We start from the raw sequence: 17,902 nt of genomic DNA on the forward strand, positions 1-17,902 counted from the left end.
TAAGTGTTTCGAAATTTCAATGTTTCATGTGACTTTGGCAGTGCTTTGAACCACTGATTCAAAACAAAAGATTTGTAAAGCTTCGAAGCTTCATGAAGCAGTGTTTTGAAATCGCTCTTCACTAGATATTGTTGAATAAAGTCTTTATTTTGTTTTTTTGGCACACAAAAAGTATTTTCGTCGCTTTGTAACATTAAGGTTGAACCATTGTAGTCACATGAACTGTTTTAAATATGTTTTTAGTACATTTTCTGGGCGTTTGAAAGTCTATATCAACGTGCTCTCAGTGCAGACCTCACGAGCCATCGGATTTGATCAAAAATATCTTAATTTGTGTTCCGAAGATGAACAAAGGTCTTACGGGTGTGGTGACTGCCCAAACTTTTCTTAAATATCAATCGTTTAATATGCTTACAGATGAATGGACGGATGAACATTTAGTTAGTTTATTGTTCCTTTTTTTCCCCCTTGTCTGTGTTCAAGGAAAATGGGACAAGCTATTAGTTGCTTCTTCTTCTTTTTTTTTTTTTTTTTTTGGAAATATTGGTTTCTTAGTTTTTCCTCTTTTTAATTTCCCACAGTGAGGGTCAACTTTCAACAAGTGGTTTCTTGTCAAGGGCAACCATGACACAAGCAGGCAGAAACACAACGCAGGCATGGGACATTTAAGGCGGGAGAGCCACATCTTAGCAAAAAGTCTGGGAGGCTGATGACAGGAGAGCTGGTGTTGACAAGGAGCATTTCCTGGCCACAGGCGATCACTACCCCTATCAGAGCCGTTCTTCAAAAAGAATAGTTTTGGAATGTTGAGACCAATATTGTGTAAATTACATATATGAAGACAAAAATACACTACATGCTTATGAGAACACTAAAAAGCCAGATACACGATGCCTTCAGTGAAATAAACGCATAAAACTAATTGGCAATCATGCACTAAAAAGACTGGCATATTGTTTTAAGTACAAAACCACAGATTTAGACATGTTGCCATATGACAGTAACATTGACAGTAAAGGGAAAGAAAGAGAGACTGGCTACAGTCTAAAAGAATGAACAGACACTGATGGACAGATGGACAAAACAGATGGAACCATACTTCCCCTCCTTTAGTCTCTAACACACGCACACCCAACCATCCACATCACACAACATCCACACATGGTTGTATTTTCTCATGAGCATTGCCAAAAAAGCTGGTTCCTTCGGAAGGAAGTAAACCATCTTCTTTTGCTCGAGGCACAACTTTGATAGTTCCGAAATCCAACCACTTATGTTGTCTTGATATCTTTCAGCAGCATACCAATTCACTCATCTGTTTCTCTATATGTGGCTGTGATGATTTGGTTTAGAAAACTGGCTCTTCAGATTTCAATGTGTGCCTCCGACTTTTCACCACATCTGCTGAACTCGCCGAATTAAAATGGTGTAAATTGTATGCTGCTCTCAGAAACCATCTCCATGTAAGGAGTTTCTGCAGAGCCTCACTTGTACAGGTGCAAATATTTTTATGCTTATGCTATATATATATATATATATATATATATATAGTATGTATGTATGTATGTGTGTGTGTGTGCATGGATAGTGAATGACACCCATTGTCTGTGTTGCTAATTACCCTTCTGAGCCTCTTTAAACCTCTCACAATCTTCCTGTGCCCCTTAAAGCAATTTCCCAACTTGCCTCTGAAGTCCATGGCCCCTTGTCGTATGTACTCATTGTTATCTAATCTCAAGCAGTAGGGCTTTAAAATCCCTCTGAGTGGGCCAACGCACTTCAGATTACAGTCTGCCATGTCTGTTGTCTGGATTTTCTTCCAAACTTCAGCTTGGACCTGTAAGTACCATTAGCCTCTCCGCTGTCACTCTCAATGGGACAGATAAGACTCACTGTGAGGGTGAAAGCAATGGATGCACAAGGATGGGCTCCAAATGTGTCAGTTTCCACCCTTATCCTTCCTGAGACATACTGGCTCTTGCTTGGCTATATTTACCCTTCTCTCCTCCTGTAACAGCCTGAACCAAGGGCCGCTGTCGGTTTCTTGGCATGCACACAAGGGCACCAAGTGATATGGCCTCCTTCAATCTACAAGGTGCGACTGAGCTTAATGCACAGGCTGTCACAGAGTCCTATCTAAAGAGCTTTTAACAGTTCATAAAAAAAGAAAGAAATCTGGTTAGAACACACTGTTATTTTCTAGTAGCCATAGTTATATTCACTTAGTTCATAGTTTGAAGGCACGGTATAATTTTAATATATTTTTAATAGTTTTTCTCAAAATACAGCACACTTGCTTAACCCTCATGTTTTTTGGGGGGTCTGAATTACCCAAAAAGGCTCTTCTCAAAAAATATACTTAACATCATTAAGTATTAGGTTGATAACTCATGACTTTTCCAAATCTTCTAAGAACTAATTATAAACAAAATATAAATTTGATAAATGTATCCCTGGACCACAAAACCAGTCATAAGGGTCAATTTTTTTGAAATTGACATTTATACATCATCTAACCAATCATACATCCATTGATTTATGGTTTGTTAGGATAGGAAAATATTTGGCCGAGATACAACTATTTGGAAAATCTGGAATCTGAGGGTGCAAAAAAATCCAAATATTGAGAAAATCGCCTTTAAATTTGTCCAAATGAAGTCCTTAGCAACGCGTATTACTTACAAAAATACATTTTTGATATATTTACGGTAGGAAATTTACAAAATATCTTCATGGAACACGATCTTTACTTAATATCCGAATGATTTTTGGCATAAAAGAAAAATCGATGATTTTGACCCATACGATGTATTGTTGGCTATTGCTATTGCTATATACCCGTGTGATTTATGACTGGTTTTGTGGTCCAGGGTCATAAATCGCATCTGTTTGGGGTCAATTAATTTTAACATGTTGAGATCTTCTTTTTGGTGTACACACTATAAATTTACAGTTTAGCCATTTGTGTATTTGGATTTGAAAGTGTATTTTTGCTGGCATCAAACAACTCAACAGTAGAAACATTAATATACCAAAAAACAAGAACACAGTCTTTTGTGATACAAAAATGTTTAAATCTTAATTAATCTGTCAAATGAGTTTGAATGAATCTTTCAGAATAACAGTTTAAAATATGAAGTTGATTCTGAAATGAATGAGTAAAGTCTCTATATAAATGGGCCATGCTTTTCTATAAAATGTGGATTAGTGCAAAAAACTGTACATAATTAAAGGACTACATTTCTCTTAGTGTTGGTGTTGTCCATGCTAAATGTATATTTTCCTTTGTACCTGTGTGATTTCACAGTGAAAGGAAACACAAGTGCCGGACAGCCAGGGGATGTGGGAGGGACCTGTCAATCATCATCAAAAGCGAGGGAAATTCTGCACATTTTCATAATTATTTAATGTGAGTGACATCAAACCAAATTGTTTAGATTCATGTAAAATCTCATTCTCTTTTGTTGTAGTTGGTAACATGACAGCATTAAAGTACCTAAAATGACCCCAGTGTTCTTCATCTCAACGCTTGAGAGGTTGGGGAATGGAAGTGAGTTGAACATTCTTTTGTCAATTTATACACAAGCAAAAAGCCAAGCTTGATGAATTTTTGAGGTTGGCTATCCATATTTTCATTTCATTTCATTTGGAGTGCCACAAACCAAAATATGGCACATTAAGAAGTCATTGAACAAGACAAATGTCCTGGTAACGAAACGTCTGTTAAATTTTCAACAACCAATGAATTACACCAATAGTGCATCACCAGCCCGTTATTGGCTCATTCTCTGGGAAATTCCTACCTTCCAAGGAAAATGGCACAGTGATTTAAATGAATGGAAAAGTACTCATCTGTACCTTCCTCTCTCTCTCTCTCTCTCTCTCTCGACATGCATTTTATTTGTGAAGAAGCCAAAAAGTGTAGTTCACTTGCCAAGAGGAAGTTTAGGGCTGATTGCAACCATGATTAAAGTGTTTGTTTCATACTGCTGAATAAATCCATTTCACATGGTTTTTAAGTAAATAAATAAATAAATAAAGATCCGTTCACAAGTTCCAAATTAAATAAAAAATATGTTAAATGTAAAAATGAAGAGTCCCTGGAATCCATGTGTTCCTTTGTTTTGTATTCTGTCTTAATTGCGCATTACTGCAGGGTTGTTATTCGAGGCATAATTAAGACCTGCTTAATAATGCAGTCAACTGATTGATGAACTCATTCAGTTTCTGTCAATAGAGCCAGCACACTGATGTGAGAGAGAGAGAGAACAAGAGAAAGCCAAATACCCTTTAACCAGCTGTATCCCATCAATGTCCATCAGCCAGTCCAGTCTTTTGAAATGTACTTACTTACTCTGGATTATTCACTCATTCTTCTTGGTTTCCAGTGATGAAACTTGAAAAGACTAAATGCGTCTTCAAATATTTTGTATGTTTTCAAAGGAATATTTCAGCCAGAAATGAAAATTCCATCATTATTCATTTCCAAATATAACACATATGACTTTCTTTCTTTTGTGGAACACAAAAGATGATTTTTTGAAGAATATTCCTTACCAGTATTTTAATGAAAATTAATGAGGACTAAGGCTGTCATAATATAAAATGACCAAAAAGTAGTTCGTATGACTTGTGCACTGTATTTGTGAACAAATCTTTATTTTGAGTCATATCTTTTCAGTGATTCAGTTCGGGTGATCCAGTTCACAAAACTGATCTGAATAATTCAAACTCATGATCTGATTCATGAGTTCTCAAGTAAGTTCCAGTCTATTTCTCATATACAGTAAAGCTATCTTATGATATCAGAAGATATGAAATATAGCGCACATACTTTTATGCTTTTGCATCCTTTTTGTATCTTGAAAGCTCCTGCCCCCATTCATTGTAATTGCATGGAGAGCAACCAGTATGTTATTGAAAATGTATCCATTTATATTACATGCACATACAAAAAAGAAAATCATACGGGTTTGGAATGACATGAGGGTAAATGAGCAAATGATGACAGCATTTTCACTCTTGGGTGAACTATTCCTTTAACTGGTCAGGGAGGTAAATCTAAGAGATTTTTTTTTATGTGGAAGGACTACGCAGTGGGACTCTGTGAGTATCAATCAAGCCTGTCACTGACTCCTGCGGCCTCTCGCTTCAGTTACTGCAGACACATCTGCACAAAATTCGGCGTGAAATTGTATGGCTCCTACTCCACCAGGGCCATCTGCCTCCTTACAGTCCTGAGCCACCTCTACTCCCTTCAGAGGCCTGAGTCATGAGCTCTGGTCATACCGTTCCCCGAGGTGCTCCACTAGTTGCACTCAACCATTCGTCCCTTCCAACCTCTGAATGCCCTCGAGAAAGCTCGTACTATAACCTATGGTATCTGTCATTTGTAACTTCTAAACAAATATATGTAGATTTGCGTTGTTTGGCTTCCTCAGAGGAGAATGTTGCTCAGAGGTTTCTCTTCAATAACTCATAAGACTTAATGGACTTTTCAATATCCACGTTATCTTAGATACTTTCATCAAGGAGAAATACAACACAAAATTACTGGCATACAGTAAAGAGTACAGAGCTAAAAAAAATGAGTGTGAGTTGCATAGGTTAGATCATTTTGTCATAGAAGAATTTGAGGTAACACTTTAGTTTAGGGTCCAAATCTCACTATTAACTAGTTGCTTATTAGCAAGCATATTACTAGGATATTGGCTGTTTATTAGTACTATTAATAAAGCACATATTAATGCCTTATTCTGCATGACCATATTCTACATCCCGTAACCCAATAACTAAACTTAACAACTACGTTACTAACTATTAATAAGCAGTAATTAGCAGTTTATTGAGGAAAATGTCATAGTTAATTAATAGTGAGAATTGGGCCCTAAACTAAAGTGTGATTGAATTTGATTATATATGAGCTCATATTGAAATCTCTGACTTATGATTGGAAGATCTGAGTGCAGAGAAAGGAGATATTCCCTGCTATTCCCCCTGCTTTTTTGCTTTAGATTGTGGAGGCACCTTCTTTTCTAAATCCTAAATATAATTTTTGGATGGACTTTCACTTGTTTCTTTTGTGTTTTTTTGTATTTTCCATTTCCACCGTTCTCTAAGTTGCATCAGCACCATAGCAATAACCTCTGGGACTCACATTGAAGAAGGTAGTCTAATTATCCACCTCGGCAAAGCTTAAGAACACAAAATAGACCTGATTACTTTGCTCCAAAGTCATTGAATTGCATTATGCAGCCAGTTAATTTGCAAATACTAGTGACCCAAACTCTGATCACAGTCTGAGAGAAGGTAGCCTTAGCTTGGGGCCATTTTGAAAAAGATCAATACACCTGACATTAGATTAGCTCGGAAAGCAGCTGACTGTGCAGTTTTAAAGCTCCTGATAGACTGAAGTAATGAAACAATGGACTGAAATGCACTCAAATCACAGTATCGCCGAAGCTCATTTATAAGAAGAATTAGTCTGACCGACTAGCAGTTAGTTAAGGGGGTAATCAGGCATTTCAAAATCAAATTAGACTAATCTACCTTTTTATGTAACTGACTTAAAACATTATGACAAGTCTAAGAGTAGTCTAAGCAGTTTATGCAAGCCACACATACCTAATACATGTCATATAACATCAGTAATAAGGGAAAAGAAGCTAATAGGAAGTAAATAGGTTCACTTTAGGTTGACTTTAGGGCCTTGTCAGCCTGTCAGGCACAAATCAACACATCCTCTTGCAATTGGCGAAAAATGCACATTAGCAATGAGAGAGAAAAAGGAGAGAGTGCAAGAAAGAGAGGTGAAAAAGAGTCTGTATGAAACAATCTTCTTTTCATGTCAAATCTGATTGTAACATTCTTGACATTTCACACCACCTATATTCCTCATGGGACTCGAGAAAGGTAATCTAGTGTAGCTGAAGGCAGACTGAGAGACAGGCTAGCCTGTTACATGGCATTCCCCATGGCTACGTGGATATCAGATTCCCTCCCTTATGCTTCCAGAGTGTTATGAGGATTTTCACTCAGTTTCCTTAACGTGCTTAGATGTTTTTATTCGTCATTTCTTAAATTGTTTGAGTTTGAGCAGGAAAGGGGGGTTCTCCGAGGGGCTCTTTCTCGTTTTCAGGTAGCGAGAGAACTGCCAGAGCCTGAGGCTAACACACGGGACATATTTTGATGTTTTGGACATCGGAAAGACCTCCACCTTCATTTTCAATGCTGTAAGTAAAGCACTACTATAATATTATGCCTTCTTAAGTGTTTATGTAGCATTAAAACTGTAAAGGACACAACCTCGATTACTAACATATCAAACAACTCTCAGGTTCACTATGTAGGGTCCTTGTGGTGTCTATATGGTTCTTTGTTGATTGTAAAAGTTCTTGATTTGACATTAAAGGTTGTAAATATGTTTAAAGAGTGGAAAAGTGAAACCCTTCAGGTTTCTTTGAACATTTTTCTTGGCATCAAGTTTAACTCAGTTTTAAGGGACTATTTTCATGTATGATTTTATATAGAAGTAAATAGAATTTTGTGGAAAGTGTTGAATGAACAGGCTTCATTTCATTTTCTTTGGATTGCATTTGACTGTCATTCTCATTGCATTTCAGTTTATGCTGTGCTTATCTGCTTAAAAACGTCTAAAACTACTAAAACTGTGATTTGATTTTTCAGGCAATACTGCAATATCCAGTGCATCTCATTCCTGTCAAATGAAGGGAGACAATGTAAACACAGCATGCAGGCATAAACAAAGAAGAATGAAATTATCCCGCTGAATGTCACTGGATAAATTCACATTTATAAAAACCGAAAGACGTAGAGAAATGAAGCAGGGCACTGTGGCCTTAATCACATGGTATCTTCTCCCCTTTCTTTCTGACAGTTTTTCAGTGGCTGCGCTGAACAAATGTGTACTGCTTTTGGTAAGCACATCGTAAAAATGCAAAGGAATGCCAGTGGAAGAGCTTGGGTTTCCCCAATTTCTTTGACTTCAATACGCCAAACCATAAAAATATCCGAGTACCTCCGGAGCTTTGAAAAGCAATACAGGAACTCCAGTTTAAATAGCCTGGCGTGCCTTAAGCTGTAGCAAACAAACAACAACAAAACTGTAATTGCAACCAAGCCAGAAATGGCATGAATTTGTCTTGGCCTCCAATTTTTTGATGTATGAGCAGTGAACTGTAAGTTTGTCACTCTGAAACCCAACTCTGGGTTGTGCTACATGCTAAAAGCAACTGTTTGTGGCCCAGAGAAGCAGAAATAATTTCCTATAAAACAAAACTATTCAGCAGTGGCATGTAATTGACGAAACCAGTTATTTATTTCTGTTTCAGTGCACACTTAAACCAGCCTATAGTCAAACAATTATGCTTGATAAATGCTTTGACACTTACAGTCTATTACACAGCTGGTGTCTTAAGGGATTAGTTTCATCAGAAATAAAAATTGAATTCACTCAACCTCATGTCGTTCCAAACTCTGTGATGTTCTGTGGAACACAAAAGGAGACATTTTGAATGATAGTGAGTTTATTGAAGTTATTCAGTGAGTTAAACTTGAGATCCGGATTGGTCTGTTTTGGTAACACTTTATTTTGATGGTCCTCTTCAAACATAAGGAACGTTGCACCTACATGTCGATTAACTCTCATTAGAGTATTTCTGTCATTACAACTCTCGAGAGATTGGTAAGGTAATAGAGATTGGCATGGTAATGGATATGCAAATGTTATTGTATTTGGTCTTTGGCGAAATAGTTGTGCTACGCTGCTGCTGAAGAGCAAGTACCGAGACTTGCTGCTGCGAATACATTCACAGAAATTGCTGTGAGCATGTAAGACATGCTGCTGCACATGTAACATACATGAATTAACCCCCATAGCAGATCTATACAGGTGGAGCTGGGGAAGGTGTAGGGTTTCTGAAAGTACACTGCAGACTGCTAACAGCAAACACCGCAGCTCATTGGCCACTGATGCAACAACAAGCAATCAGCTGTTCTATGTAGATAATGACGCGATTGCTACCAAATGAGTTTAAGATCTATCAGCCTGCACCATCTAGAGTTTCATGCCAGAGCTATGTAAAAGTAGAGTATTAGTTGACTGTCTAGTTAATATCTGCTAACACTTTATTTTGATAGTCCCCCAACAGACATTCTACTTAGTATAATTACCTTTGCAAGTACATTAACTAACCCTAACCTCTTATTCTACTAACCCTACCCCTAACAGTCTACTAATGCTCTGAGAGTTAGTTGACATATCGGTGCGACGTTACTTACTGTATATTCAACAGAATTTCTAAAGGGGACCATCAAATAAAGTGTAACCAAGATCTGACTGTTCTTTTTGCAAATCAGACATCTCTTCTTCTACCAAGTAGACACCAAGTAGATTTAAGCCGAATGTCTTGAATTTTTTTTACTTAAATGTCCATCTGTTCCTCACACAAAATTAAAACATAGCTTCAGAAAAAAAGGATGTTTATGACATGTGCTTTTTGGCTTTTTGGAGTTTGACAGTTCCATACTTGGCTTTATTTCGACATTTACTTCCATTATATTAGAAAAAGTGGCCGGTATATGTTTCAGAAATTCACCTTTTGTGTTCCACAGAAGAAGGAGAGTCATTCAGATTTGGAATGACATGAGGGTGAGTAAATAATGACAGACGTTTCATTTTTCATTTTTTGATTGAACTACAAACTACTGAATACAAAATTGAATGAACTAGATGGTTTCTGTTTTGCTCTATTAGCACCATTCATTTTGCTTAAATGAATTAGTGTAATACTGTAAGTGTTGACAGATACATTTATCATTAATATAAGCAGACAGCCTCAAAACCATTAGAGACTTCTCCAGATGATAAACGATGGATGATTTGGGTCATGTTCGTGTTTGTGAGTGCAATTAAGCACATTTTTGTGAATGTGCTACCTAATATAGCATATTAATATGAATTGTGCCTACTTACAGTGGCCACACACATACACATACACTGCTAAGGGAATAGTTGAGCCTATTAAAATGCATTTATAATGTGTATCCTAAGGAAACTCTCAGCAATGATTAGCTGACTAAGTGTTTTGTGAAACTCACACTGTGGCCATGCCCTGAGGTGAGCTATCATTTAGAAGAGTTAATGAAGCTTTTCATACCTAATTAGCCCTCGGCAAGATGGGAATTATACAAGAAGAAAGTTTATTAGCACATGAAGCTAAAGGATTAGAGAAACTAAAAAGGAGATCTTGATTCGCTGTTCGATAAAGTGGATTCACTGTTCATTAAAGTTTATATTTATCTGACTTTCACTATAGGATAACTTTGAATGTTTCATGCATTTATAGGATAACTTTTGAATGTTTTGGATTATATTTAAGTGCATGTATTCCATTTATGCCATGGCCTAACAACCGAAGTATGCAGTCCAACACATTGAGCCATCGTATTCATTTGGGTTATGCAAGTTTAAGCATAGTTAAGCAAGTTATTTTAGCTTGTTCCTAAGGTGTTCCTGATGGTTGCTAAGTAGTTGCTTACTGGCCCAAGTCCCACCTCCAGGTGTGTATGATATTGTGGTCCCTATATGTGACCCATTATTCACCAGACAAAACCGCTTTTTGTGCCATTTGTGTCTGTACTGTAGTGAAAATTTTAGTATAAGGGATTCTGAAAAACCTCTAAAATTAAATTTTCTAATGATTAACTGAATTCATGTTTTTGAGATTTTGCTTGTGTTTGCTTTCACATGGTCATAAAAGACCTTGAGTCAGAATCTATAATCTGGAGAAGGTTCCAGATTCCTAGAAGCCTCCGGAGAAACTCCCACCCAATGGAAAGCCACCTGCCTGGCCTTCAGTCAGCCAGAGAACCAGTAGAAATAAGATAAGGCTGTTTCGCTCTCTTTCTCTCTCCTCATGCCAGATTTCCAGCAGCAATGAGGCTTATCAGGAAGATAAGGGCAGCAGGAAACAGTGGCCTCAGGATGGAGAGTGTGGATGGAGTACATCATTTGTTCAGAGAGAACGAGAAGTTATTTCCTTCAGAGGTTTGACACTGTAGAGGTGGATTTTGAGCGAATAGTGATGGGAGTGAAACTCATGTGAGTGGTTCTGTTTATGAGAGTCCTAAACATTGATTAATCACTTCTAATCTCTAAAAAGTACTTCATATCCGTTCCCTATGAATTGCTTTCTGTCTTAAAGTGTCAGCAAACTTGCATGAAGTAATAATCTTGCTGTCTGGTAACATAAATCCAAATGATTTACAGGGATGTCTCACAAAAAGTCATGGTGTGGTGCTATTTTGGGTGTAAAGCAAGAAGTTCCATTCCCAGGAGATGTTTGATTGACATTCCCTAATATTAGTCACTATCAAAAGGTCAGCATCACTTTAACAAGCATTTCTTTCCTCCAGTCAGAGAGAAAGACAAGTGCAGAGGATGAGGAGTGAGGAAGGAAAGGAGAAAGGCACTGAGAAAGGGAATACACATGATAATACGGGAGCGAACAGGTAGAAAGGTTAGTGAAATTTTAATAAGTTAAAGGGATAATTCACACAAAAATGAAAATTAACCCATAATTTACTCACCCTCAAGCCATCCTAGGTGTATGACTTTCTTCTTTCAGCTAAGCACAATCAGAGTTAAATTAAAATATCCTGGCTCTTCCAAGCTTTATAATGGGAGCGATTGGAGGATGAGATTTTGAAGCCCAAAAAGTGCATCCATCGATGATAAAACATACTCCACTCAGCTAATAAAGGTTAATAAAGGCCTTCTGAAGTGAATCAATGTGTTTGTGTAAGACAAATATCCTTTATTTATTACTTTATAAAGTAAAATAATGAGCTTCCGGTGTGACAGCCATATGCAAACGCATCAATTCGCTTCAGAAGGCCTTTATTAACCCCCCGGAGCTGCATATACATTTTATGATAGATGGATGAACTAGTTAATAGTGAGAATTGGACCCTAAACTAAAGTGTTACCGAAAGTTCAAAACAACAGCAGTTATTTGAAATAGGATTTTTTCTTTTTACAATTGTTTTTTTATATGGTCACTTTCGATTTTTACTCGAACATTTATATTTTTCTATTTTTTGAAGACTAAATATTATTTAGTCTGTAAGATGTTTTATTAAGCCATTGGGGACCATTGGCTGCTACTCAAAATCTTGGTTATTTCAGGTTTTTCTATCCTTATGGGGATGTTTGGACCCCTCAAAATCAGTTAGAAGGCCTTCAAGTCTTCTTTAACACTGACACACTGTCTTATAACAAGAAAAAAAGCATTTATCCTATAAAATGGGCAAAAACCACCGAAAATATTCCTGGTTTTAGCAGTCTAACACTGTGGTCTCAAAGCTTCAGATCCAAACCACAATTTAATCTCTACATCTCAATGGAATGATGTAATCTCAACCGGCAGAGCTTTTCCTTCTTCTCTCATCACCCGTTCACTCTACATTCATCTCTCTCTTGTTTGGGTTAGAGAGCTCTGAGCCGGTACTCGCTATTTCTTCCTCAGATTATGAGTGCTACGCTTCAAAAAGATATAGATTGTAGATGTAATGACTTTGGCTTTCCCCCCTGGAGCTCTCTAAGGGCTTGACAATGTTTGTGTTTGTGCTATGAGGGCAATGTGGGTTTTAACATGGCTCAGAACGGTGATACAAAATGAGATGCTTGTTTTGAAAACACTCATGTGTGCATTAGGAATGTTTAGTGGAAAGTCCTGCTCTCCGTTTTGCACGTTTTCCCGAGGCAGTGTGGCCTGCTACCTATCAGCTTAATAAAGAAACTGCAAGGACAATTTCCCTATTCTTTGCCTCATTTGCACCAAGTTTAGCAGCCTGTGCACATCTGCGCAACCTCTGTCATATTTTTAACTTAATATTGCTCAATTTTTCTCTCAAGGCTCATTAAAATCTAAAATCAGTTGTAAAAAAAAAAAATGCTCTGAATGTTGAAAAAGTTTTAGTGATCATTTGAGACACTGTGCCACACCACTAAGTCATGTCATCACGCACTATATTTTTGTCATATTCCAAATGTACCATGATAAAAAACACTGGATTTTATTCATGCAAATCGACTATCGTAACTGTCCAGTTGCTGCAACTTGACACCGGTAATAACTCACAACAAACGACACAGTATAACATTACTCTTCTTTAAACTGATTTATCCTACTATCACATTCATCCATCTCCGATCTGTGACCAATGAGGGAGGATGTGGACAGACTCGCCGTCTGTCTTGCTGTCTGTCTTTGACATTAGGCTGCTTTTATGAATGCCTGTTTGTGAGAGGGAAGAATCATAAATGGAATGATCTATAGGAAAAGGAATGGATGACCAGACAATGTCAAAGGCATGAGTCTCTTTTGAGTTATGCTCCCTCATGCACATGTGACTAGGTACGCATACACAATGGATCATTTCAGAACCTTATACTCTTTACACTAATGGTAAATTCTTGCCATTCCAGATTTTCCTGAGGGACACATTCATCTGGGATCCACACCTGCTGGATCGCTGTATCTCCTCGGGTTTGATTTTGTGCTGATTTTGATTGATTTTAGCCAGCTGATGGATGTTGATATGGGCGTCATTGCTCTTCTCTGTGTGTTGTCAATCTAAACGAGACGGAAAATGAGAATTAAAAGTGATCCGGAATTCTTAGGAATGACACGTATAATTATGACATCCATCAGGGAGTTTTTGGACAGGACTTAAATCTGTTGAAGACTCAAGCCAAAAATGATATGATATTCAATTTCAGAGGACTAGTTTCTCATTTGTCATTTAGATGATCCTTTTATCTAAAGTCATTCATAATATACTTTATATAAGTTCAGTCTCCCTTTTGGTTTCCCAGAAAGATTGTTAATGGCCTGTGAAATCAAAACTGAAATTTTGTTGATGTCTATTAACTTTGAGGACCGTCAGTATGTTCTCCTAAAAGTTGATTAACTTTGATCAAATATATTTTTATATAACATTTTGTATTACATAAAATAATGTTATAGCATTTATTCTTAATGAGTATTTTTGTCTAAATTTCTGAGACTGTCCTCCTCCAAAAAACTACCCTATAGGTCGTTTTTTCAAGCACCTTAGGACGACCTATATTTATGTTTTAAAGTCATGCGCCCTCTAGCTGGCATAAAAATAATGACAGTGTCGTGTTACATCTGTCGTCATGAAATGACGTATGACCGTCGTTACCAATCAAAATGCGTGTTCATTTAAATGCAACGTGTGGACTTTTTACACGGTCCCTTACCCGCCATTTGTCCTATTTCCATTTAGCAAAACTCATTTCTTTTTTATTAACGACTACACCTACCCCAACCCTAAACCTACCCTTAGGTATTTATAGTACACATACACTTTATGAGCACATGTGTTCCCTGGGATCAAACCCACAATTGCATGATCACATGATTGCATATTGTTGTATATTGCAATGCTCTACCAATTGAGCTACGCGAAACCCGAAATACAACGCAGATAAAAGAGTACAGTGCATTAAAATGAAAGTGTCCTGTTGTCGATTGGGGCGCAACTTTAGTAAACGCTCCTATGAGTTCTATTTCAGGGAAGTGACAAACGACCTATATGGGCGTATTGGTTGGAGGACATGTTGAATTTTCCAGTTAAAATCCTTGAAACAAGACAAATTTACTTAAAGCAATGTTCCGAAAGATATTAATATGTTTTTTTTCAGAAAATGTAACTTTAATATGAGTGTATTTTCACTTGTTTAAAGTGTATAAAAATTTAAAAACAAGCAAAAGAATCTGGCAGTGCAGTAAGACAAAAAAACACTGCATTGCCAATCTAAATGAGACAGAAAATGAGAATTTAAAGTGATCCGTAATTCTTAGGCATGATATGTATAATTATGACATCCAACAGGGATTTTTTGAACAGGACTTAAATCTGTTTAAGACTCAAGCCAAAAAAATTATGATATTCAATTTCAGAAGACTAGTTACTCATTTGTCATTTGGATGATCCGATCCTTTTATCTTAAGTAATTCATAATATACTTTATATAGGTTCACTCTCCCTGAAGCATTCCTTTTGGTTTCCCTGAACGATTGTTAATGGCCTGTGAAATCAAAGGCACTTTTATGTCTATTAACTTTGAGAATGTTAGTTTTATCAAATATATTTAAATATGGTATTTTATTACATAATAATACAATATTTATTCTTAATGAGTATTTTTGTCAGTTAAAATCCTTGAAACAAGACAAATTTTCTTGAAGGATCATTCCGTAAGATATTAATAACTAGATACATACAATGTAGGTTGGTATCTTTGATATGAGTGTATTTTCACTTGTTTTAAGTATAAACAACTACTTGAATGAATCTGCCATGCAGTAAGACAAAAAATACAAGATATACAGTCTATAAAAAACAATCTTTAGTGTTGCTTCTTAAATAAATTTGTTTTGCTTTAAAGATTTTTGGTATGGGGAACACATACTCACTATTAACTATGACTTTTCCCTTAATAAACTATTAATTTACTGCTTATTAATAGTTAGTAAGGTAGTTGTTGTAGCGTTTAAGTTTAGGGTAGGATTTAGGGATGTAGAATATGGTCATGCAGAATAAGACATTAATATGTGCTTTATAAGTACTACACCCAATATTCAAGATAATAAGCAACTAGTTAAAACTGAGAAATGTTCCCCATACTAAAGTGTTACCTTTAGTTACCATACATTTTTTTGTAATATATGTAAGTATTCGACCACTGTGGTGTATCATGAATACGTTAGTTCTACTCATTTCTGCTTTTTGCATACTGTGTATAGCATGGATTGTACCCTAAGCAACTATCCCTGGTGCATTACTGGCAGTTGTGAATGCTTTCTACTTGTTCCTGAGCAAAATGATCAGGTCCTCAAAACACCTACTGTGACCCTTACATGACACACAGGTCGCTGCAATTTGTGTGAAACAGACCATTACATTTAGAGCTCCCTAATTTGGTACATTGGTAAATGAATTAGGACCAGACTGCGTTTCCTGTTAAGTAACTTTGATGTTATTTGACATGACGTCGACATACGTGATCACACACACACACATACGCTCTCTCCTCAACATAGTACTTCAAAGCGTGTTGGGAGAGAGTTTAATAGAGACAGATTATGGGGAGTCAACACTCATGGCCATTTGCAGTGCTGATGGTTCACAGACTTCATATTTTAAACCAGCTCAGCTAATTTACAAAGCTGAGCACATCATTACAACAGACGGCTCTCTTTGGTGTGGGGTGCACTCATTTGTGTGTGCATGCGTTTAAGATGGGCTTGTTGAGCAAAGCCAAAGATGGATGCTCTCAAAGACAGCATCTTAATCTTCAAAGTAATTCCAAAATGTTATTTTCTCCCTTTCTTTCTAATGGGGGAAAATTGGGTTGAAATCAAGAAAAGAATTGGTTGGCATGTCTTTCTAGTAGGTTCATTTGAGTGTAGCTCAACATGAGTATGTTAAGGATGGACTCAACCATATATACTGTATATACTACCATTAAAAAAAAAACTTTTTTGATCAATTTAATGCATCCTTGCTGAATAAAAGTAAAGACTTTTACATTGTTACAAAAAAGTATATTTCAACTAAATATTGTTCTTCTGAACTTCCTATTCATCAAAGAATCCAGACAAAAAAGTATTACTGTTTTTCACAAAAATATTGAGCAGCACAACTCTTTTTAAGGATAATAATTATAAGAATAAATGTTTCTTTACCACCAAATCAGCATATTAGAATGATTTCTGAAGGATCGTGTGGCACTGAAGACTGGAGCAATGGCTTTTAATCAAATAAATATTATTATAGTCAAATGAGAAACTACACTATTTGTATTTGACTTTTTTTTAAGCTTATGTTGCTTTTAATAGTAAAAAGATGTATTGGTTGGTTGGATAATTTAATTGGTTGTATAGTTGGTTGGCTGGTGTGTGTTTTTTTTTTTTTTATGACATGTCTTTATCCTGACATTTAAGAAAATATAGGCATGAATAGATTTTAAATAATAATTTGATTATTATCCTATAATCCATTTCAGCATTCTTATGCTCTGTCCACAGATCAAGGCACTGAAGGGACAGTTAGTGCTTTGACAGAGCAATTAGTTTGTGTCTTTGAGGGCCAGATGTAATCTGAATATTACATTAAGTCAGCCACCACTGCAAAAGAATGATAAGAAAATAAAACCGATCTTTTGGACTTCTTGGAGTTCGTTGAACATTAATGATAACAGACTAATTATAATAGACCACCTCAGGATCTCTAGTATTTCTATGATCATCTGAATGTTGAGAAACTGTGTTTTGATGCATGACTTGGTACTTTATTATCGCTTAGATTATCAGCAGAATGAAGGAGGTGCCAGAATAACCCACAATGGTCCATTTCATGGACAAAGACTTCATGTCTGCACCAACACACAAAAGTCATTAAAACGAGTTAGTGAATATTCCTCTTGTTTTAGTTTTCATACTCCACCCTTAAAACACTTCTGGAATTTATTTCCGACTCCAAATTTAATGGCGAGAGAACACAAAGGATGGAAACAGAATCTCCAGTCAATTCCAAAACTGGAATGTGGAACTCTTTCCTGTGTTTCATGGAATCGTTAGGCTGGCATGAACCGCACTGCTCTCGGAAGGTTATATCTGCCCCATCGTAACTCTTGTCATGAGTTTGACATGAAGCAGCTCACTGTTTCTTTTTGTGGTTAGTAAATAGATGAAGTACTTTTTCCCTCATGAATTTTAGTTTGAGAAAAAAATATGAGATTTAAACCATGATATGCAAGATGTGTGTTTTATATGAGTAGCCTATATTT

This window comes from Ctenopharyngodon idella, chromosome 12 (assembly GCF_019924925.1).
Source record: "Ctenopharyngodon idella isolate HZGC_01 chromosome 12, HZGC01, whole genome shotgun sequence".
NCBI classification, from domain to species: domain Eukaryota; kingdom Metazoa; phylum Chordata; class Actinopteri; order Cypriniformes; family Xenocyprididae; genus Ctenopharyngodon; species Ctenopharyngodon idella.